The sequence below is a fragment of the Pteropus vampyrus genome, unplaced genomic scaffold (genome assembly GCF_000151845.1).
Source record: "Pteropus vampyrus isolate Shadow unplaced genomic scaffold, Pvam_2.0 Scaffold548, whole genome shotgun sequence".
NCBI classification, from domain to species: Eukaryota; Metazoa; Chordata; class Mammalia; order Chiroptera; family Pteropodidae; genus Pteropus; species Pteropus vampyrus.
This window is the reverse complement of record NW_011889329.1, coordinates 2524403-2548707: the sequence shown is the minus strand read 5'-3', so window position 1 is coordinate 2548707 and position 24305 is coordinate 2524403. Positions and strand designations below refer to the sequence as shown.

Below are 24305 nucleotides of genomic sequence, written 5' to 3'. Positions count from 1 at the left end.
TAGGATATAGGTAAAGTATTTTCCATTCTAGGAAGTAAACTCTCAAAAAATATTAATAGCACAACTTTAAAAAAATAAACCAATAAACCTGTTCCTTTCCACTCAAATATTTAATGATTTTAAAACACGTTTTTTTCTTTGAAGTGTTCAGTTATAAATCACACGAGTTTAAAATAGTTCTCTTAGAAAACCTGCATTAGTATTTATGAAGACAAGCATTCTAAATTTGTTGTTAAAGCTTTTATAAAAGGTAGGTAGAAATATGAAGTTAAATGTTGAATTGGAGCACTGTTTTAATGTTATGCTTATTGTGAAATAATTTTTTCACAGTGCCTGATAAAGAATTTAAAAATTAGCCTTCCTGTATCTTTATATATGAACAAATTGGTACGATTTTTAAATGGTTATTTGAGGTGTGCAATGGAAACGAATTTTAAGGATTAATGAACACTTCATTGAAGACTTTAAGAAGTAGAAAACATTGTTTTGCATTAGTGAACTTAGTTACTGGGTTCTGGGACGGATACAGAAGTATATAGTACATGATTTCTGCCCTTCAAGATCTTAAAATATTGGGGAGTTAAATCTAGCACGTGAAATATCAAATAATGCAAAATCTGTGATAGTATATATTAAACCTTTCTGACTGGAAGAATCAAAGGCTTACAGAAAGTAAACTTACCCCAAAGGATTATTAGGAACCATATGGGAAGAGCATTTATAAACAGGGAAATATCCTGAGTAAAGGCCTGTGAACAGGGAAAGACACATCTGCAAGTGTGCGTGCATACACAATTTTTGAGAGTGGGATAAAATCACGCGGACTATGATGCAGAATTCCTCTAGAGAAATAACAGGAGGTAAGATCGGAAAATGTGATTGGGTCCAAATTATGGTGGTTCTCGAATTCTAGGGAAGGATTTTGGCCTTTGGACTAAACATTTCTGAATAAGGGACACTCAGTGAACAAAGTTATATATAGGAAGAGAAACTTCAAAGTTGGATGAATGATGAACTGGAGGATTGAGAGACTTGAAGCAGTGTGATCTGCTGAGGCTGTTTCAGTGGGACAGTCATATCTGTGTAGATGCAATGGACTTTACATTAACTGACTGCTTTCCATATGCCCAGTGCTGTGAAGAAAAAATATATATATATGATTACCAGACTTAATAACTAGCTAGTTACAGGTGGAGGAATCCAAGCCTTTGTGGTGTTGTGTGGGGAACTGGGAGAACTATGGTACATCTGAAGGAACTGGAAAGTTAGGGAGAAGAGCCAGATCTACTAGGAAGTTAATGATTTCTGTTTTAGACTTTTGAGGTTTGAAGTAACAATGAAATGACAGAGTAAAAATGTAGAAAAATATGTCTATTACCTTGATTGTGGTGATGGTTTCACTGGTGTATAAATATGTCCAAATTCATCAAATTGTATCCATTAAATATATACATTTTCTGTATATCAATATGCCTCAATTAAGCTGTTTTTTTTTAAGTTTCAACAAATACTTGAAAATATAGATCTGGAGCTTTAGTCATTCATCAGATGTTTATTAAGCATTTACTGTATGCCAGTCTCTTTACTTGAAACTGAAGGATGGGAGCCACCAAAGAGGGAGAGGGTTGTAATGCCAGTGACAAATGTGGAAGTGAGGGCCCTCATGAGACAGGAAGCATAGATGAAGGATTAGCTTGTAAGTAAAGGAACAGTGACTTTAAGATGCATGGGAGGATGAGAAAATGTGTCAGGATCCGAGGGAGTTAACTTAGGGGAATTCTTTAACTCTTTAATGCTCATGACGAAATCTAAATTTGAGAAGAAATTCAGTTTGGTGCCAGAATCTAGTATGTGGATTTCTAAACTTACATCTTCCTAAGGGGCCAATCAGTTTTGCAGTTTGAGGTGGAAAGAAGTGGAAAGCATTGCCTTGCATTGAGAAACCAAACCATTGTCCTCATTGGTAAGTGGTTGATACAGAGATGTTGAATATGCTAATGAAAATGGCAGAAGACCAGCTGGAACAGAATAGTCTAAGAAAGTTGTCAGCTGGGAGAGTTGGAAGTAGTTGGAAGGTATGAAGTTAGGGGACTAGGGACTTTAGGAAGAGTAAACAGTAATTGGGCATGGTAGGACATGTTCCTTGAACACTAATGAAGGTCTGGAAATAGCACTTAACAACAAAGGTCCGTCATGAACCTACCTTGCTTGAGTGTTCGAAAATGAGAGAATATAATTTAACTGGTACTTAGGAACCATTGAATATTGTGATACTGTGAGGATTTTTTATTCTGCCTTTCATTTATTCAGTGACCTTTAGCATTAAGATTAATTGTCATCTGTGGAATATATTTTGAGTTCCTTTATAAAAGGTATTATGATGTATATAGGCAGTTCAGTTAGATCACATGAAAACATTGTCATTATTTCATCCATTTCCTTCTTGATAACCCACATTTTTCTATTGAAATCTAGTCCCTCCCCACACACACCATTACCACCACCAGACCAAAAATGCTCTGCTTGGCTTTCCAGACTTTCTGTTACCTGGCTCCTCTCTACGGATCTAAATTTAGTTATCATTACTTTCCTACAATAAATCCTTTTTGTTCTACCATGCCAGTACAATTCAATAATCACTAACTGACCAAATCACCTGATTCCATCATTCAAGGTCTCTGTGAACTTTCTCTGAATGTTGCAGGCTACAGAAATCTCTCCCATTTCCATGCTCCTATTTTACCTATTGTCAGTAGCAGACAGCCTTGATTTATACTCTGCCTTAGATTTTCTCTAATTATATATGTTATACTTATCTTCCAACTAAGTTGTAAATTTCTTGAAGGCAAGGACCATATATTTTAATTTAATTTGTACAATTAAGTATGAATTATATGTAAAAGTTTTGGCTAATGAGTGCAGCATAGGTTAGACTTTTCTACCTTTTTTCTGTTCTGTTTCTTTAAATATGTTGTGTAATGCTTGAATTCTTATAGATCATGAAGGCTAATCTGTATGTATACAATGTAGACTTTTTGTACTTGCTATAATGATTTTAATGTATTATATGTAATATGTCTAACAATATATACTTGTAACTAATAGGCTGTATATGCACAAAAGCTCTCATTCCCTTGCCTTCTAAGGCCTTGGAGAGAATAAGGAGCCTCAATGCTTTCCTAGTAACGAGGGCTGATTTCAGACAAATTGGTGTCTTTGTGAGGAATAACCTCTTGTCCATTCCCTCTGTTTCCACCCCCCCACCAAAACAAATGAATACGAGAAACTTCTTTACCTGTCTGTCCCAGCTGTCACATTAGAAAGAATCTGATAAATTTCAGAGTAAGGTGTTTTTGATTAGTGGCTTAGTGTATGACCTCCCTCATGGATGTTCATATTTTACAGGGAATAGTGACTTTAAAAAAAAATGAAACCTAATAGAATTTCAGACAGCTTGATGATAATTTTTCACTGAGTTGTGTCTTTTGAAAGAGTGGTGGCTTTACTTTATATTTGTTGCTAGACAAGGGAATTAAGAGAACAAAAATTAACATTATTATAAGGTGTGATGCAAAAAATTCCTTTCCATTTGTCATTATTAAGTCCCAAAGAATTTCCACCATAGGGATATATAAAACAATGTCTCTAGAGGGATATTATGAGGTAACTCATTTTTAAAAAAACGATGATCAGTAAAACATGCACAACTAAAATTTTGACTCTATCTTAAGTACATCTCTCATTTTGTCATATGCTCTTTTAGGTATTATGTGGTAGGGACTGCATCTTTGACTTAATTCTTGTAGAAAGCAAACATTTTTAAAAGATGTCAACTAATTCCTCCCAGCAATCCTATGAAATAGGAAAAGTTATCCAATAGGAAAATGCCTTCAAATTTGGATTTAAAAGCAAAACAGCACATTGCTGGCCAACCATACCCAACATTGTCTTTGTCATCCCTCCCCTAAATCTCATATAATTGAGATGGATCACCTAACTTGCACATTCAAAGAAACCAGGAAACCTAGTTGTAGAGCAGATCCCAGCCTACTCTATTCCTGTATGTCTCTCCCCACTGCCTCTCACCAGCATTTACCTTACTGGAGATAGAGCTACCCTTCCACTCAGCCTTTTCTAGACTTGTTCCAGCATTCACCTGAACGCAGCCCACTGGATTTTTATTTCCTTCATTTATGATATGATATGGATTAAAATGATCAGTGCCCTAAAATATCAGAGTAGCTATTAATATAGCATAGTTCTGGGTATTCTAGCAAAATTAGAACAAAATTATGATTCATACTTCTTGGAGATTAGAGTAAGCAAAATTGTAGACAGCTTAGGTGAAAGAGTTGAAAATATTCTAATTATCTTTTTTTGAGTGTCCACTTTCCTCCTATTTGGTCAAGTAGCTTCTAAAATGTGCTGATGAGGAAATCCAAGGCATTATGTTTTTGTATTTTTCTCATGAAAAATACAGAAAGCTTTTCAACCTTTGTGATTCTTGTAACAGATTGTGTTCTTAGTGATATTTTATCTTCTGAGCCTCTTTCACCTGTTTAAAAAGTGGAGAAAAAAAACTGTAAAACCCTATCAATTTAAAATACAAACGACTGAAAAAAGTAGGATTCAAATCCACTGTCATTGGATTTTTCAATTTTTTTTTTATTACAGAACTATAAGAGTATCTAGCTGAAGAATAATAGTTGATTTGAATTATAGTAACAGCTTACCAGTATCAACTAAATGAAGTTTTACTGGATTTGAAATCCATTACTACAGCAGATATGTTAGGGAATTTCTAAACACACTAGTGAATTACTCTATCAGGTTTCAATAGTGCCTTTTTTATCTCACTCCCCTAGCTTTCCATTAAACCATTGGCTTTGGGACATATTACTTCACGGTATGTTATATTAAGCTGCTACTCAACTGCTTGATACAGTATAATATAAATAACACAGCAGTGTGTAATGGTGGACAACATAGATAACCTGGTGGGGTATAAGTTACTACTAATGCAAGAAAATTTGGGGGAGCTGAGCCAACAGAAACAATAGTCATAATTTCTTCCCAAAACCTCTGCCTCATTATGGCTGCCTACTAGAGCTGGGAAAATTTCTAGACTCCCTAGTCTCAATTTCCTGCTGCCTGCCTTAACTTTAAGCAGAAGCACAAAAGAAACCAGTCAGCAAAGCATTCACACATGCTACTAAGTTTGGTGATAGAAAATAGAACTTTGACCTCTTGTGGTTAAGGAGTCTACAGTCAGTATGTCTGGCATCCTCAGGGAAAGAAGCATATTTCAAACGTATGCTTTTTACGTGCTACTGACCCCCTGGGGAGAACAGTTTACAAACTCTTTAATTAGGGTCCTGTTTGCTTCTCCAGTTTTAGTTCAAGTCCTTCATTTGAACTTAACTCTGAGCCTTCCTATGTCAGTAAGTGGTAATTTATTAGACTTTCTCAGGTTGGACACTGGTGATCAAGGTTTAATGTTTTTACATGCTTAGTTTTCATGAAACAATTGGGTGTGATTTAAGTAGACACTGATACATTTTGAAATCTAAAAACAGAGCAATAGTGATGAATCTTGAATGGGAGAAAACTTCCATAGAAGCATTCTAAAGAAGACTGGACTAAGGAAGGGAACTATCATTTATAGAGTACCTTTCTGCTAGGCACTCGTGCTTTTGCCACTGCACTACATTGTTTCTAGGCAGGGCAGCCTTCAACAGACCCTTAAAGGGGAGCAGGAGACAAGAAAAGGACAGAGGTTCCTTCTATAACAGAGGTTTGAGGGTAGGTGCTTATTGTCATGAATTGTTAGGACCAAATTATAAAAGGCCTTGAATGCCAGACTGAGATAATTATTTTTAACCCAGTCTACAAGGATTTTTTCAGCAAGAAAGTGAATTGATGAAAACAGTGTTTTTTGTTCGTTTTTGGAAGATTGCACTAGGCTTCCAGCCCAACAGGCTGGATTGGAGAAAGGGAAGGCTAGATCTAATACGTGAATATTGTAAAGCCCAGGCTTTACTTGATAAGGATTTGATCTAGGGAAGTAATGGTCAAACTTGAGCATGCATCAGAGCCAAGTGGGGGGTTTTATTAAAACATAGTCAGGCCTCATCTCTGGAATTTCTAATTCAGTAGGTCTGCATTGGGGTCTGTGAATTTGCATTTCTAATGGGTTTCCAGCTGCCCTGCTGGGGGCCACTCTGCACCACTCAAGGAAGACTAACAGACTTTGGTGACTAATTGGATATGGAAAGGGAAGAAACATGATGGGAGATTGAAAACTCAAATATATTGCTGAGTTTGAAAGAAAATGGGTTCATGTTTAGAAATGTTGAATTTTAAGTGCTGGCCACATGTCCAAGCAGAAGCAATTAAAAGGTGTGTTCAAGAGTGAAGATGGAGATTGGAGGTCCTGTATAGAAATAGATAGTAAATGAAATTGTGAGAAATTAAAATAACATGATTTCCAGTTATCCTTTGAAGAAGCCAAACTCAACGTTGTGTTAAATTCTACAGCTTCCAAAATCTCAGTCACCCGTTTTCTTAGGCTTAAAAGTTCAGTAAATGCTCTTATCTTCAAATGCAGACACTTTAATTAAGAACGTGAAATCTGTTTGTGCTTATACTTGTAAAAATGCAATTTGGCTAAAGTAAAATAAAATGCCAGTATACTAAATGCCACTAAGTGACAATATTTTCCCAAAGATAGACATTAAGTTTTTTCCAATTTTGCTACATCTCGTCAATTTTTATTGTTTAGAATCCCTTTCTCTCACCCTGTTAGTAACCCCTCTCCCCGCCCCCCAGCAATATTGTAGACATAATAATTCTGGGCTGCTATTGTGTGAAAAATACCCATTCACAGTCATGCCTTTGGAAGCCAACTTGTTTACGTATGTAAATTCCCGAAGGGAAGAGGAAGTTACTTCTGAATCGTTAAGGAAATATCAAACCACTTCCTAAATGACTTTTCTGACTCCAGCTTCTGCTTCTTAAAATATTCTCTATACCTGTCAGATTAATATAATATATTTCCGTTTGCCAACAGGTACCATGTAGAAGAGCTCAGAGTTTAGTTCAAAGGATTAGAACTGAAAATAAGAGAAGCAAATAAGGACTACATAATGAGTTTGCTGACCCCAAACAATGTGAGCAAACTTGATTACCATCTCATTCACCAGCCTTGGACCGAAATAACTTTTCAACTTCTAAAATGAACACAGGACCAACAACAAAAAATTTATCCTTTAAAAGCTTTGCCACCAGTGAGGATGTTCAAAAGTACTATATACCTGAAACTAATGTAAAATAATAAAACATGTGCAGAAATGTACCTCTAAACACATTTTAAGGGATATTTATCATTAGAATAAATTCCTTGAGTTCCTAGGTGACTTGTTCTCCCTTTACGGAGTACAGTTTATTGGGGCGTAAAAATTCTGATATGTTTACCTTATACCTCACACCTCATATGTGGTAGCTGTCTCTTTTCTAAAATACTTAATTATACTTCTGATTCATTTTTTATTATTCTGAATGGTAGATTAAGTTTTTTTTAGGAGAAAATTGGTGGGCGTATGTATATATGCACACACAAGGTACAGTTGACCCTTGAACAACACTGGGATTAGGGACCCTGACCCCCATGCAGTCAAAAATCTGCATATAACTGTTGACTCCCCCCAAAACTTCAATCATTTCTTGGTATCTGCAGGAAACTGGTTCTAGAACACCCCTTTCTAGCAGATACCAACAATCCATGGTTGCTCAAGTCCCTTATAAAAAAAAAAAAACTCATAGAATAATGCATACGGTCAGCCCTACGCATCTATAGATTCCCAACTGTGGTTGGAAAATACTACTTTCCATTAGCAGTTGGTTAATTTTGCAGATACAGAGGACCAAGTGTACATTTATTTTTTAAAAATCCACATATAAATGTACCTGCACCATTTAAACATGTTGTTGTACAAGGGTCAGCTGTATATTCTACATGAAGTATATTTTGTGCTTGAGAACACTTTTAATCTTTTCAAGAAAATAAGGCTCAACATTTGCCTATAGAGTTTTTAATCAACTCTACCAATTTTAAATATAACTTTTTAAAAAGTAGAAAAGTTTGTTTGTCCTGTTCATTTGTTGCTTTTAGGTTTATATACCACCTATAAGCGATATCATATAATTTTCAACTTTTTCTGTCTGGCAACAAATGAACAGGACAAACAGAGACTCATGGACATAAACAATAGACTAGTGGTTACCAGAGGGTAAGGGAGAAGGGGGAGGTAGATAGGGTAAAGGGGGTCAAATATGTGGTGCCAAAAGGAAATCTAACTACGGGAGGTGAACACACAATGTAAATATATATATATGCCTTACTCTTAAAGTGCACAGCTGAAATTTATTGGATTTCGTTAACCAATGTTACCATAAAAATAAATTAATTAAAAAAGAAAAAAATAAAATAAAACAGTAAAAATAGAGTTCAAAAACTAATAAACATAAAAAAGTGAAAAAAGTAGAAAAGTGAATTGTCAAAATAAAAATGGTTAAAAGATAAGAATATGGTCAATAATTTCAAGAAACAGAAAATTATGATTTGACAATGTCATTTAAGAAGGTCTACATATAACAGGAATTCAGTAAAATTTATGTAAAATTTATGTAAAAATTATGAACTTGGTAAAAATTATGGTATCGTGGATTTGCTAAATATTATTATTGTATAGAAAATACATAGAATTCTCTACCACTTTAAAAAAAATGTACTCAAAGGTAAATACATATGTGTATATGTACTTATGTCTAAATATGTAATGGGGTTATCAGATTTTATACGTGTCACATTTTTATCATGGCTAATTCTTCTTTCTGCCTTTAAATTTTAAACTATTATTATTCTTGAAGAAATTGACCTCACAGTAGTTGTATTCTATGTAGGATACAGATCATGGGAAATAACTTTTAATGAAATTCAGTACCAGTGTTAAGCTATTTTAGTCGATTAGAATTGAATTGAACATTACATAGGATTATATTTATCAAGATTCTCAATTCTCTGCTTATTTTCTCCCATGGAATAGCCTTACAGAGAATCATTGCATCACAGGAATTGCTTTTGATAACTATAAACCAGTTTACCTATTAATAAAAATTGGATGCATGTGAGTAGCATGCAAATGACTTCTAGTTAAAGGAAACTTGTGATCATTGTCTAAGCTCTTATTTTGAAGCTAAAATTGTTATAGGCATGGTGTACTGTGGTTTCTAAGGTGATAGGGAATGAAGTTGGATGGGGCATTACCTTCTGTTTCAGTGACAAACAAAATCTTGTCAGGAAAACTGCTTTTTTTATCTATCTCTTCATGAAAAAAAATGGTGACTGTCACTGAAAGATCTTTTTTACTGAGTCAAAGCTTCCCAAAGGGCACATAAAAAGAAAATGTTGGATTTGACTAGTTAAATAATGAATCAATTTTGAAGGTTTTAGCACGGGTGACACCTCCGTGGTCATCTTTTTGGACTGTGATTTCTGGTAATAGCAAGTGAAAAAAAAAAAACAAACTATTACCGCTGTTGCTATGGATCTTCTGTCTGCTGAGGTTCAGGCATCATTTTGGAGATTGCAGTGTAAATCCTGCTTAAGGAAGGTAGAATTTCATGATACCAGAGGATTACTGCTGCCTCATGAGCAAACAGAAAATATAGGTGAGGGAAAAAGTGTTAGACCCTGGAAGAAGAGAAAGATAGTATTTCCAAGAAAGGAGAAAAGTAGACTTTTGCTTTAAAGATTGATAATTCTCTCTACACATTTTAGAATGGGAATTTTCTCTACTTTCTGCAGAGAAGAGAAAAAGCTAAAACAGAAACGGATATTGGGGAGGTAATAGTAATTCATTTCTTGCTGCTTATGACTTCTGTGATAAGTTACATTTACATAATTGATTCGTTATGGCAAGAAAATGTAAAGAGTCTTCTGGTTGGGAGAAAGCTTGTGAAAGATGATGGGGAGAGCTGACATCATAGGGATGGGGATTTCAGCTGCTTTTCTGTTTAAGATGTGCAGTTTTGATGGTGTGTGTACTGGGGCAATAAATTGTTTCTAGAAAATTGGAGTCATTTTGGGTGACCTTTTTTCCCTCTGTAGTCAAAATGAACATTTTTCATTAAGAAGGAAAAGTGCCAGAAAAGGAAAAGTTATCACTGGATTATATTTGGCTAATTTGGACTGCTATTTTCTTAGAAGGGGAGAGGTTGAAGAGAAGGAATCTTTCTATCAAATGACTAGACTTATTAATTATTATTGTTACTTTTTCAGTAGGTTCTGGACTTAAAATTCTCCAACAGGATATGATTAAAACAGTTCTTTGGAGGATTTCGAATCTGAGTAGCATCTCGGATTTACTTTAAAATAGGTATGCTTAACGACTTTTTAGCACCACTTAATTTGTCTTGGCTGAGAGAAGATTTCTAAATAGTATGTAGTCCAGTTATATTTTTCTAAGAACACTTATGAATACAAAATACTGCTTTATTCTATTGTTGCCTTTTAACTTTCTAATAGTTTAAAAAGTCTAAATGTCTTCATACTTAAAAAAAACAAACATTGTTTTCTGCCCAGGGATTGCAGCCCCCACCCCGCTGCCACCACCCATGCACACACACATTCCAGAGTAGAGACAGCTCTCTCTTATTGTCCATCCACATGCCTAGGTTCTTTGAGAGACTCCATCAGTATAACTAGAAACATTTTAAATTGATGACTCTTGTGTGTATTTTTGATAACAGAACGTCATGCAGTTGTAGTGTATGATCCTAATTGAAAGATCACACACAGTTTTCGATGATTTTTAATAACTCCTTTAACTGAAAAGGTGATGTATATATTGTGAAAGAGTAGTCTTATTTAATATAGCCAAGTGGTTCCAGAGCTTGATTATTTAATTACTTTTTTCCTGGTAAGACAATTGTTTTCTCCTAACTACTAGAATGAAGAATGCAGTATATTCTGTTCCTCTGTACTATGAAATAAAGCCTGCATACATTTCCTCAAATGTAAAGTGAGGAGATTATATAAGTAACCTTTAACCTCTAAAACTAAACTTTGGGGATTCTGCTCAGTAGTCTAGCGTAAGTTATTTATAAATGATAAGGCACACATGGCTATTTAGATATAGAAGTAATCAGGTACCCATTCCAAGCAAATTAGATGTAATTAATTTTCTACTGAGGTAATTAATGTGTAATTACTTTTCTACTACATATAATTATTTTTTTACTAAGAAGTAGTGAGGCTATAATGTTTGGCTTCTCCCTTAAATATTTTTGAATGCCTATATTTTTTGAAATAATAATGATCACCTTCCTCTAGTAGTATTTTTGGAGCTTTGTTAATTTAATGCAACCTTTCTCAACCAGAGTTGTCATCTGAATCACAAAACAGAGAAAATGATTTGGCTTAATGTTTTTTCAATTCTCCTAAGAAGGGCAAAACTAAGACCATTCTAGATTCACTGGACAGTTTAGTTATTACATACAATGGATTCCTTAGAGCTGCAGTCAGCAAACTATAGCCAAGGGCTAAATCCTGCCTACATACAGCCTTTGTGTGTAGCTAGCAAGCTAAATATATTTTTTACATTTTTAAAGAGTTGTTTAAAAAAGAAGAGTATATGACTGAGACTGAAGACTGCGTCTGGCCCACAAAGCCCAAGATATTTACTGTGTGGTCCTTTATAGAAAAAGTTTGTCAACCCATCTCAGAGCATGGGACGCCATTGAGAATTGCTGATCTAAAGAAAGTAAGCTTCTTACAGTATTTTCTCTGAGGTTGGGGATGCAGTAAGATAATAGGAAAGTTTCTTTTTATTAAGGTAACTGTCTTGTATATCGGTTCTATTATTGTAATAATTCGAGGGAAGACTCCAGATTATAGAAAAGAGGTAGACATATTTTGTATGTTTTCTAGACATAAATTTTATGGTTGAATTATATGGAAACTTGTATTGGTAATTATAATCAATGAAGGACATTGATTGCTTTGATCACTATTTTAAATTAAAGGACTATATCTGTTAGAGGAGGAAAATGACTAGAGAGTGTTAAGTGTCAGATATAATCACATTTGTTTCCTCCAGTGCTGAATAAGTGTCTTTACCCTACAATTAACATCTCAGTTATTTTCTTAGCAGTAAGGAGAATAGTACTTAATCAAAAATACATTAAAATAATTAGATTATAGCATATGAAATAGCCAAGCTCTACCAAATGCCACTTAACTACTTGATTTAGTGGGAGAGGTGCCATCAGCCATAAAACATATATTGATAAATCACAAAATTATGAAGGGAGAAAAAGAGCAGCAGGAATTATTTGTAATTAGCTGCTGATTTCCTTTATATCCATATTTAGTTAATCATGAAGTTCTATCAGTGTTTTTCTCCAGAAAATGTCAGACATCATCCCTATTTATACCATGCTATTCTGGCCTTTGTCACTATGTAAGTTCAAGGCAATGTACAGATATGATGGAGCTATCTGAAATACATACTTTATTTTTTCAGACTCCTCTGATGAAAGCTTTCAGTAGCTCCCTACTAGCCTGACCAGAAATTCCTAGGAAAGATGAGTCAAACCAGGCTACCGAGATGGTCAGGAAATGAATTACTGGCTAGCAGAGCTGGTTTTGAGACTGGATGAGAAGAAGGGAAAGAAAGGAAGAGCATGAAATTAACCAAGGCAAGAAAGGACAAAGGGAGTTATAAGATTGTGTTTTTCAAAATGTTTATGGGTCCTTTTGGGGTGGGCAGCAAGGATTTGTTTTGTGAGTGGTACTTTCTCTCTGGTTAGGGCTGTGAAATGATAGGGTACAAGTCAATTCAAGTTGTAGATCACAGATCTTTTTGGGTAGCACACTGTTCAAACCATTTTAATTACTTTGAATTGCTCATCAAGCTTATTTTGGCTATGCAATTCAAGAATTAATGAAGGAACTTTGTCATTTCTCTCCATCTTAAGGTTACGTGTTGATCATTGCCCTCCCTACCCCACCCCCTGCTAGAAATCACTCATTAAAAAAATTTTAAAATCCAAATGTTTTATAAGGTCATTTCCAGTTCTAAAATTCTATTGCCTTTTAAAGTTCTTAAACACATTCATAGGACTTTTTTGAAGGAAAAAAAAATCAGATTTTGTGCTTGTATTCACATTTGGTACTGGATGTTGATTATCCTTATTGCAGAATTACAGTTTTGTTGATTGCTAAATGAACAAGGGCTATATATTTCAACTAATAATATATATATTATCCTAGCCATAGCTTTATGAAGAACATATAAACAAGCCTTGTGCTTATAATGATATTTGTTAAAAATTAGAAGATTCAATTCATATTGGTAGATATCCCATAATTTTAATAGCATTTCCCTCTTTCTTTGAACATTTAAGTTGTCAAATGTGCTTTGGTGACATGAACAGATTTCAGCAATATCAGCACAGATCACTGGAGGTAAAAACTGATGAATCTGTACCTTTAGAGACAGGGATTAAGATATTCACAGCTGCTGTTGACAGTGGAGTATAATATAGGATGGAGTTTGATATATACCTGTTCAGGAAAAGTTGGTGAACTTTGAGAAGAGATTAATTTACAACAAAAAAATGAAGAGTTCTCTAAGCTGGAATTCTTTGGTAAAATAAAAATATGACAATATTTAGAACTCCCCCCCCATATGAACAGGTACTCCCTTTGCAAGGTAAAGAGAATAACAATAATACAATCATCATCAATTAGGATGTTAAAATCTAGCCTCTGTTTTGTTAATATAAGAAATTTATTAACGTAAGCTAATTTCTCATATATATTGGGTGCATCATGTTACTGAGCACAGAGCTAACTTTTATACTAATTTGTAGTAGTTGTCAGCTTAGGTTTTCAGGTAAAACTATTACACATACATCTCATTATACTTGGTTTCTGAGTATATTCTTATTTATTAATGCACTGCTCCAAATCTTTTAAAGAAGTGGTTAGGTCATATAAATAACAATAAGCATTATATTTTTAGCTTTGTACCCATTACATAAACTATACATACTGATATTTTTCACTTACGGGAAATGAAAAGTAGATTGTTAAAAATATTAGAGAACATTCTTTTAGAATATTCTATAATCTCTCTGCTTTATTCTTAGTGTTTGCCAAGATTAAAATTGTTTGCTATTGACATCATCGTACCATCAATATCATTTTCTTGGAATTATAGAGTGTTAAAGCCAGCAGCACTCAAGAGATAAATTTTCCTTAGTGCTAAGATTCCATTGGATAACTCCTTGCAAATGCTATTTGATTAAATTCATTAAAAGTATAGGCTTGATTAAAGAGGAAAATGTTGGAAGGAAATTATACTGCAGCCACTTTCTCATTAAGAATGAAAAGGTAAGTCTATGTAAAATTCCACTTTTTCAATCAGTGTTAATTTTCTAAAAGAACTCATGGTATTAATAATTTATTGCTGTGCTTACAAGCTTCAAACCTATTGATTTTAATTGGAGTTCCACATCTAGAAGGAAGACAGGCAGTGAGAAAATCAATTTTGTTATAATCCAATGCATTTTAATAAGTGTCCTAAAGATTCGCCATAACATTATCTGTGATAGTTGGATATTTTCTATAAGGAGCCTCTGCTTTAGAGCCTCTCAAAAGGTGTTTATTTCTGAAAGTACTAGAATGACATTCTTTTATTTTATCTCCAGTATGGATAGCATAAAATGAGGCTCTCATTGTCCATGATGTTAAAGTACCCTGTGTGGGTTTGATTCAATAATGGTCTGCATAAATTAGGATACCTGTTTTATCATTTATATATTAGTGGAATCTTTGTCTTCTTTTCATTGTATAGCCTTGTTCTCCTTTCCAAATGAACATTTGATAGGGCTTGTTAACAATCTCAAACCATATTTATGTAACATTCTGTCTAGTCAGTAATAATCTCTTTAATTTTAACATTAATGCTTATGTTTAGACCTTATCCCTGATTGAAAAGTGTATTTATTTGTGGTTAGCCCCACTAAATTGAAATGTACAACAGAGTGATACACAGACAGTGGCTCTTCAAGACCTCTAATCTTTGCATTTGAGTATGAAATCATCTTAGACTCTCCAGGACATACAGTAGTCATCTGGCTCTGGTTAATAGAGATTACTGATGTACTTCCAAAATCAGATTTGCATATAGCACTGATATTCATCCCTGTGTGTGTCACTACTACCAACTTTCCTTTGGGTATATCTCCATATTATTTCAAGACCTGCTAATTTGCAAAAACTAAAGAGCTCTCCAGTAGAAAGAAATCTCAAAGTTGTCACTTTGGAAAGTTTTTATTATGTTAATCAAATGTGAGAAAAGGGCTTGACTTAAAATTGCATACTTATTTTAATATCTTTCAGTTAATTGAATGTAATCTTCCTTGCACCAAAAGTCAGAACTCAAATAGCAAATGAAAGGACACCCTCATGTCAAAGATTTCATCTTAGGAGGGCCCCCAGGTGAACACTCTACAAACATCCAAGATCCACAGTATGCAAAGCATTATACTGAGTGCTATGAGAGTGCATGGTGCTTAGTGAGACAGAGCCCCATCCTTAATGAGCTTAGTCATTAAAACGCAATGAAAGGTCAAGCAAAGAGCTATGGGAGGGCAGAAGATGAAGCAATTAATACTGTTTAAATGATTGGCTTCCCTGGAGAATTGGAAAGGTTTTGTTTTGTTTTGTTTTTGTTTGTTTTTTAGATAAGGGATTTTTAGAGATGAAGGCGAGGTAGGGTATTGTCAATGGAGAAAATGGCATGACTCAAAGACTCAAAAGTAAGAAAGTAGAATTGTTGCCCAATCGAGCATTTCATCTAAGCTTGTATGTCTAGCTACTACTCTTGGAATCACTGAGTTTGAGATATGGTAAGACGTCCCTGAAATTTACCCTTTGGGCACTTAGTTTTATTGGATGTTCTAGTTCTATATGTGGGCAAGTATAAACTAGGTTACTTTCTGAATGCTACTTTACTTTCTGAATGAATGTACTTTAAAATGGAGGAGAGGAAGAATAATAGAACCTTAGGCCCTGTATGAGTTGAATTCTGGCTCCCCTTGATTTCCCTAGAGTAATTACTCATTTATAATGGGACATGGCCAATGTGAGGGGTAAGAGGTCAGCCTGGACAATAACTTAACTCTGTTGCTCTTTATCCATCCTTAGCTTCTGAGCCTGCTTCATTATAGTATCAGAGAGTTGGGACTTGAGTACCGTCTACTAGTGATTCTGAATTTCTTACTTAAACAGTGGGATAGTATATACTTTTCATTTGAACCACTGTATATCACTATAGAATTGGCCATATGGCCGATGCCAATTCATCCCTTACCTTAATGATTGCTTCAAAACTAGAATTGACAACTACTAGTGATACAAGCAGGGGAACAAAGGGACTTTGCTTCTAATACTTCACAAATCCACAGTATGAGAACAGTAAAGGGTTTATAGATCATTGAGCCCAGCTCTCTCTTTAATTATATAGATGTTGAAGCTGACATTTAATCTCTGATTTCTTGTAATTTCCGGAATAAGCAAATTTACCTGACCTCTGTGTTCTCTTTAAAAAATACTTATAAGAAACCAGACCTCCTTTTCCCTTTGGAATGGTTATAAGGTCAGAGAGCAATGAGTTAAATGATGCAATGGAATTTGCATCCAGCATTTACTGTGATGATAGCCTTGACTTTTGGTTTATTGAGAGAAAAATGATTGTTTGCAGGATGTTTCCCTCTCCTTGCCCATAGATATAATTAAAGGTTTAAGGGAACTTCAGATCCCAGAGTTAGTAAAAAAGATAAAATTAGTTATTTCCTTTAACTTAAGCAGATCCAAAGATGATTTACCTGGATGAACAAAATAATCTGACATTTCTACTCCCAATTGAAACAACAGGAATTTAAAGTTCTATCTGGAAAATGGAACTAATAAATGTGCTACCTGTTATGACTTGGTTTCTTTCTTGAGGAGTTCTAAGGTGGGGGATGTATGTATTATCTTGTGTATTTTATTTTTCTTTAGAAAAATGTGGTATGTGGTTAAGTGAAAATAGAAGACTAAAACATTCTTTTTTTTTTTTTACCAGATTGTACATTGAACTGTCTTACAAACATACGTAAAGAAATGCGTTCTTCACATCCCAGAATGTGTCCCACTTATTTCATTGTTCTTTTCCTCTGATCTGAGCTTGGATATAGAGAAGAATGCAAGTAGGAGGCAGAGGAAGCTCTTCTCTTACACTGTCTTGTGTAGGAGGATTTAAGATGAAGGAATATTATCAATTATTCTTTTGTTCTTAGAGATGAAATAGACTCAAAGTTATTAATCAAGAAGAACTCCTCAACTTCTATTATTCATACAGCTATGACAAAACCTTTTGTAATAATTTTAACAAAGTTATTCTTTACTAAAATATTTATATTGTATTTTTGCTAATGAAGTGCATTTAAAATGAGAATAATAAAATAAAGAGAAGATGAAAAATACTTATAAATTTAATTTTTCTCTGTCTTATAAACACATTTTTCTTGTTGCTATGCACAGTATTGCTGAAAGTTCAAATTGTTGCCTTAAGAGTACAGAATAATATTGTGTGAGACCTTTAACTTTATGCTTTGCCATTAAGACCAGGGCTGCCTTACTGCTACCTCATCCATCTCAAAACTGCCTTTTAAGCAAGTGAATAAAGACAGGGACTCAACCGTGAGTTGACAAAATGTTGTCTGATGACCAGGAGGACACCCAGAGTTGTTATGACTATGTCTCATTTATTTCATTGTATATACATAAAATCGGGAAATTTGACTTCTACTTTATATTGCAAAAGCAAGTTATAGTAACCTTTGAGAGAGATGTAAAAATATGACTATGCCATAAAAATAGGTATACTAAGAACTTTTCTGTGTTTAGATATATATTTTGAGTTCTCGTAAACATGCAAATAAACTCAAACTGAGCACCTGAAGAAATTTTAGCACAAGCTCAATTCTTCACGTTTAATTTTGAAACATATACAGACATTTTATTTGTATCTTAGGTCTTATTCTGTTATATGTAAAATATAGTGAAGCTACATATTTTACTTCAGAAATATAAATCACAGCGATCTCAAGAATTACATAAAATTTTATCAGATACTTGAAATGCGAACCTGAGATTGTACAAAGTAGAAAAATACTCTTCTAACATCACAGTTTTCAAAAGTTTAGACGAACTTATGGGGAGGTTTTTTTTTTTTAACACCTACAGCACCTGGTATTCCTAGGTGGTCTCCCATCTAAGTACTAACCAGGCCTGATCCTGCTTAGTTTCTGAGATCAGACGAGATTGGGCATGTTCAGGGTAGCATGGCCATAGTTATGAGTTTTATCCTCCTAATTATTAAAATAATCTGGATATTTACAGGTCATTTGAATGATTCTATGTCTATATAAAACATATCACAAAAATATTATTTTTGTTCTTGGAAAATTTTATCTATTTAGAGATTTTTATTTTTTTATGATCAGAACTGAAGATATTAGTGTTAGGGGTACCTGAAGTCTACAATAAATCACTAATAAAGATGGAAATTGAGCATGTGGCTTCTGGACTTTGGATCCTGTGGGAATCATGGTGTGGAATACCATCACTACTGTGCCTCCCACACTCTAAAAGCTAGCACATTTCAGTCTAGTTATTGACATGGAAGAAATAGGCTGAATATAGTAACCTTGCCAAAGAGTTAAAATTACATACAGCTTACTTCTCTGTAAGATTGTAATATGAAATATTTGGTAATTGTGCATATATACAAGGATCAGTCAATTCTTGAGTGATTCAATAATTATCAGTAATCATATAATTTGAAAAATAGGAAAGTCCTATTTTAAGTTTTTTAAATTATTTTAAGTTTAATTTTTTTCAAATTCTTTAAATATAGTCTATTACTAAGTAAACATTTGGCAGTTGTGTGATTTGTCGATAATGGAAAATAATTTTGGTTTTATAGCAAAAATTTAATTTACAAATTAATCCAAGCCACAGTGAAAGAACCTTAGACCTAAAGGAGTCCTGGGTTCAAGTTTGAGCTTTGCCACTAAAGAACTACCTTATAGCCTTGAATAATTTATTACCTCTCTAGGCTACAGTATTTTCCTATAAAAATAGATTTTGGATTAGATGTTTGCTAAGTTCTTCTTCATCTCAAAGATTCTATAATTCTTTTAATTCTAGGTTTTCTTTTTTTCCTACATAGCCTCTCCCTATGATTACCATTATTTTGACATAGTCTTAAATTTCACAGCTTCTATTAGGTGGTATTAGCCTAGGACACAGCAGGCATACAGTAAAAGCTTGTTGCTGAAGGTGATGATAAAGATTAAAGACCTATACATTTCTTTCCATCCCTAAAAGCCCGTTGCTGTTACAGTTCCATCGAGGGAGAAATCCATTGTACTTGGATCTTATATAGCACTTTAAAAAGGTAGTATCCTGTGATCTTGAATGCATGCAGTACTAAAAGGTGTATAACTGTTGATTTTAATCTTTATTTTTCTTCCAGCAGTATTTTGATTAGTAAGCACTCAACAAACTTATGAGGCAGTGTTCATTGAGAAATTGAAAAATCTTAACATAGGAAATCATAACAGAAATAATAGAATTTGAGGCTCATGAAATCCCTAGAGAATGATTTTTATTTACATATATTCTATTTGTTTAATGACAGGAAATAGTATAGACATGGAAGTAACCCAGAAAAGAACTTCCTCTCTGGCTTGGGAGAACTAATCTGAACAATTTAAATATCAGGTAGCTAACTAGATATATCTCTAGTTTTTAGTATATTGTTAGGCTAACATCTTTTGTTACTCTCTGTGATTGTCAGGGAATCCTGAGTTCACTACAGGTCACTCCTGGTGGTACCACTTGAAAATTTGAAGTGAGTAAAAGGTTTTCCTTTCTAAGCCTTGATATCATTAGCATATTTTTGCTCATTACTTCCTGTATACCCCTCTTCATCAGTGAGTCACTGATAGGCCTATACACAGATCAGTCTATAAAAGTGCAAATAGTATCTTATAGCTGAGATCATTTATAGAATGAGGTTTTTTTTTTTTTTTTAAGGTAGAGAGGCAAGTGTAAAACCTGGTTTGAGGTCAGCATTCCACAGCTTGGTTCTTAGTTCTTCAAGGTTCTTTCAGAACACCTGAGCTCAACCATTCCTGGTCAAATTCTCTGAGAAATCAACCTCTCTTTACTAAATCTATTATGTTTTCACTCTCAGATCCAGACTAGAGGTCTGACTTATCTACGTTAGATTCAAAGAAACTAGATTTTGTTACCTTTGGTTCTTTCCAACCTTTAGTTCTCTAGGTCTCCATTCCATTAGAACAAATTCTAATTCTGTCTACAATTTTCTTGTTTCTCCTGATCATCTATTTTTTTTTACTGAAAAATCACAGTGTTTATTATTTCTTTTTACCAAGATCTTCCCCTTACTTTTGCTTATATCTCACAGTAAACTAAGATGACTATCCAGTATTTGCAAGGCAAGAAAATAGATTTTTCCAGGGTGACTTTGTAAATGACAGAACAAAACAATTGTGGCACTTAGAAGCTCAGCTGATATTACATTATTGGGGATTATGAGTTCAGGAGTATGTTTTTAATTTTTAGATGGGGGAAAAAACCAAAATAAAATAAAAAAAATACTCATTGTTCTTCAAAATGGAGACAACAACTGAATCGGGCAATACTGAGGGGCTCATTATTCTCAAGAAGAAACCAGGAACAAAATTATCTATGTATGCCTGTGACATTTCATAGTTTAAAGTAGTCAATCATTACTCTGTCACAACACAAGAGTATTCAATCAACAAGCACTCTTAATTTAGGCAAAGGGATAAGCTGCTCACTTTTTGTGGTCTGTACCAAATCAGAGTTTGTCAAATTTAGGCCACACCTCCCTGGTTTTTGTTTAGGGTCTAACATATTAGAGCGGTTCAGTCAATTTAACAAAGATGGATTGGCAACATTTTCATGCAATGCCCAATCAAAGTTGGAGGATGCGAAGACAATTTAGACATATCCTGAGATACGACAGAGTTAAAAGACAAGTATGGGCTAAGAACACTATCCACATCCAGTGACTTTCCAGATCCTTTCCAACCCACTCTGTATTAATACAATCTTCAATTAGAACTGAGTAAGAAGAAAAAGGTATTCACTAGAGTCCAAGTTACTTCTCATACCATAAGCAGTCAGAATAGAAAACCGTCCACACTTCCTAAGGCACTCTGTATAGTGGGCAGGGTCCTATGTCAGGAGCTTAGGCCTTGAAAATGCTTTATTTTAAAATGCGAGTAGTGCATCTGATCACCTATTCTTAATGCCCCTTGATGGGGTTTAGGACAGGCTAAATCAAAATATGGCATCTTGGCGTATTGGGTATTTTATGCTGAAGGCATATGAGAAAACAATAGAAGAGGGAAGATCACTGACTTTCCCGCTGCTACTCTTCTCCCCTGAAGAAGGTAATAAGGCCCTCATATGAGAGGTACTCTATACCAGGAGTTAAGAAGCATCTCCAAGTACAAGGGGACACCAAGAAGAATCTGAACAAACAGGCCTTGCTAAGTTTCTCCCAGTTTATGACACTTAGTTCACATCTTTCCACAACTTTCTAGTCTTCATCAAACCTAACATAAACACACAGAAATGTAACCATTTCTTTGAGTCTTTATTTCCTTATAAAGGTTCAGGTCTTGTGTAAAACTTATATTAAATAGATTTATATGCTTTTCTTCTGTTGATCTGTCTTTGTCAGTTTAATTTCCAGACCCAGCCAGATACCCTATGAGGGACAAAGAAAACATCTTTCTTCTTTACACCCCCTTCCACAATTTATACCTACTTTCTACTACCTAACTAGAACGAAACTTTTGTCAATGTTGACTATTACCTCAAAACTGTCATCAATTTAATCTTAATCTATTGTACACCCTATTATTACATAGACTATATTGGGTGAAAAAAGTTCAAGAATACATAATACAAACTGTATAGGATATGATGTATGTGTTTTGGTAAATATTGTTTTTAGTCTTACTTGAGAATAGGTACTAATTTTAGAGATGTGTCCTTAAAAGAAGTATTGAAGACCTAATTTTTAAAACATAGGTATGTATATAAACACCAAGTTGCTCTTCGCTTATTTATTTATTTATTTATTTATTTATTTATTTATTTATTTTTTACGGTGACATTGGTTAATGAAATCTGATATGTTTCAGCTGTACATTTTAACAGTAAGGCATACACACACACACACACACACACATATGTGTGTGTGTGTGTGTGTGTGTGTGTATATATTTACATTGTTGTTCACTTCTCAACTCTTTATTTTATTTTAATCTCCAAGTCGTCATCTTAGTGTGCAGAGTTAGAAGAGAGCCACAGGCTTGCCTGGGGAAAATTGTGGTAATGAGTTCCCTATAATCATGGATACAAATTCAAGATCTGTCTGCTCATTGGTCTCCAAATGGTGATCTTAAAACTGGTGCCAAAATGACTACATAGAAAATAGTTCAGAATACTCTTTTAAAATACTGATTGCTGGGCCCCAGTGGTAGAGATTCTGAAGTAGTTTCAAAATGAGGCCTAGGTATCTGCATTTTAAAACTTGTACTGGTGATTCCAAGTAAGAGAACCTTCAAGACAGGAGAGCACTTAGCGAACCTTCAAGAGTTCTCCCAGCCCTCTGATTCTGTGATTTCAGTGTGCAACAAGTCTTCTTCTATCTCTCCCTGACTTTACACAGGAGACAAGCAAAATGATCATCTTACATTTATCCCTTTTGTACTTCCTAAGAGTATTTCCATACTAAAAGATCATTGTCATCGTTGTTATTTTAATAGTAATGATGCCTTATGTCTAAAACTTAAATTTGTAACAATGTACTTATAGCTGAATAGTCTAAATTCAAGCAAAGGACAGATAAAGATGGTCAAGAAATAATGTGAATGTTCTGTGATAGATATGTGAGGTTTCCATTTTCACAGACCTGTTTTTGTGGGGCCTGTATAAATTGTCTACCATTCATCATAAATTAATATGAAGTTAATTTAACTGTTCCTCTCATTTGCTGCTGCAGAACTTAGAGCTATGTCCTGGGCGATGGCTTTGACAAGGCAATTCAAATAAACTATAGTCGTAAACTGCATTTTTGCAGTATAGGTAGAAAGATTTGAAAATTTTAATATTTTAAAAAGAATTGGGTAGAGAGGGAACTGACTTGGGTAGAGAGGGAACTGACTTGATTTTCTTAGAGGCTCTGAATAAGAGTAATGTGAATGATTGGGCAAATCAGCTTCTTTATGTAGGTGGTTTTTAAATTGCATTACTTATGTTGTTTACCACTTATTTACTTGACTTCTGTTCTTGCATCAAAAACAGAAAGGGAATCTGTCTTAATAGAGAGTTAGGATACTTTGGTGTAAGAAGTTATTGAGATAGTGAAGGGGGAGTTAGAACTTAGGTATTATCTATCCAAAATTCAGGAACTGGCAAATAGGGCGGGGATCTCTATCTTCAGATAGTCAGAGAGGTGAGGTTATGCTAATGAAAGCTTGTTTTCATGATTCCCTGTACTCTGGAAGTTGGGGTTTTGCATGAGAAGTTTTAATCCCAAAATAAAAGAACGGGAAGTGCAAACATCCTGTAAAAGATGGATCTTTCTCTTTTCTTTCTCCAACTTGGTATTTATTGATTTGAAATCTTGAACTATGTCGATGTGTTAGGATTCAACTCACAACTTCTTTAAAATGCAAAATGTAACTTGATTTTTAAATCTTTGACTTATATACTTTCAAGCGCCATTTATTAAGAAAGCAAGAACGACTGTGTTCTCCCTGGGGTTGATTGTTTCAGTCAAATCCTTTTAAAATGTAAATTAGGAAGATTTGGATTTAATTGTTGTTTCTTACAACAAAATATTCTTGTTATAAAGTTAATGAATACACTTCCTAGTTGAGAGTGTATCAGAAAGTATATACTATGTATTTTTTAATAAATGACATATTTACAACTTTTAGATTTGTTTCATAGTTATATCAGAAGAACTAAAAGATTTGTTTTATTTATGTTTCCAAATCCAATAAATTAAGAAGTTTTAGGGAGGTGAATCTATCACCAAGCTATTTGACAAGTATTT

The 24305-nt window shown here is 34.2% G+C and overlaps 1 protein-coding gene and 1 pseudogene across 2 annotated transcripts in view; one reads left to right on the top strand and one right to left on the bottom strand.

The window, feature by feature from the left end:
* The window catches only part of STK26 (serine/threonine kinase 26), a 71869-nt gene that overhangs the window by 3140 nt on the left and 44424 nt on the right, over nucleotides 1–24305 (top strand). The gene's annotated exons all lie outside the window — the stretch shown is intronic.
* LOC111733308 lies at nucleotides 18350–18468 on the bottom strand (annotated as a pseudogene).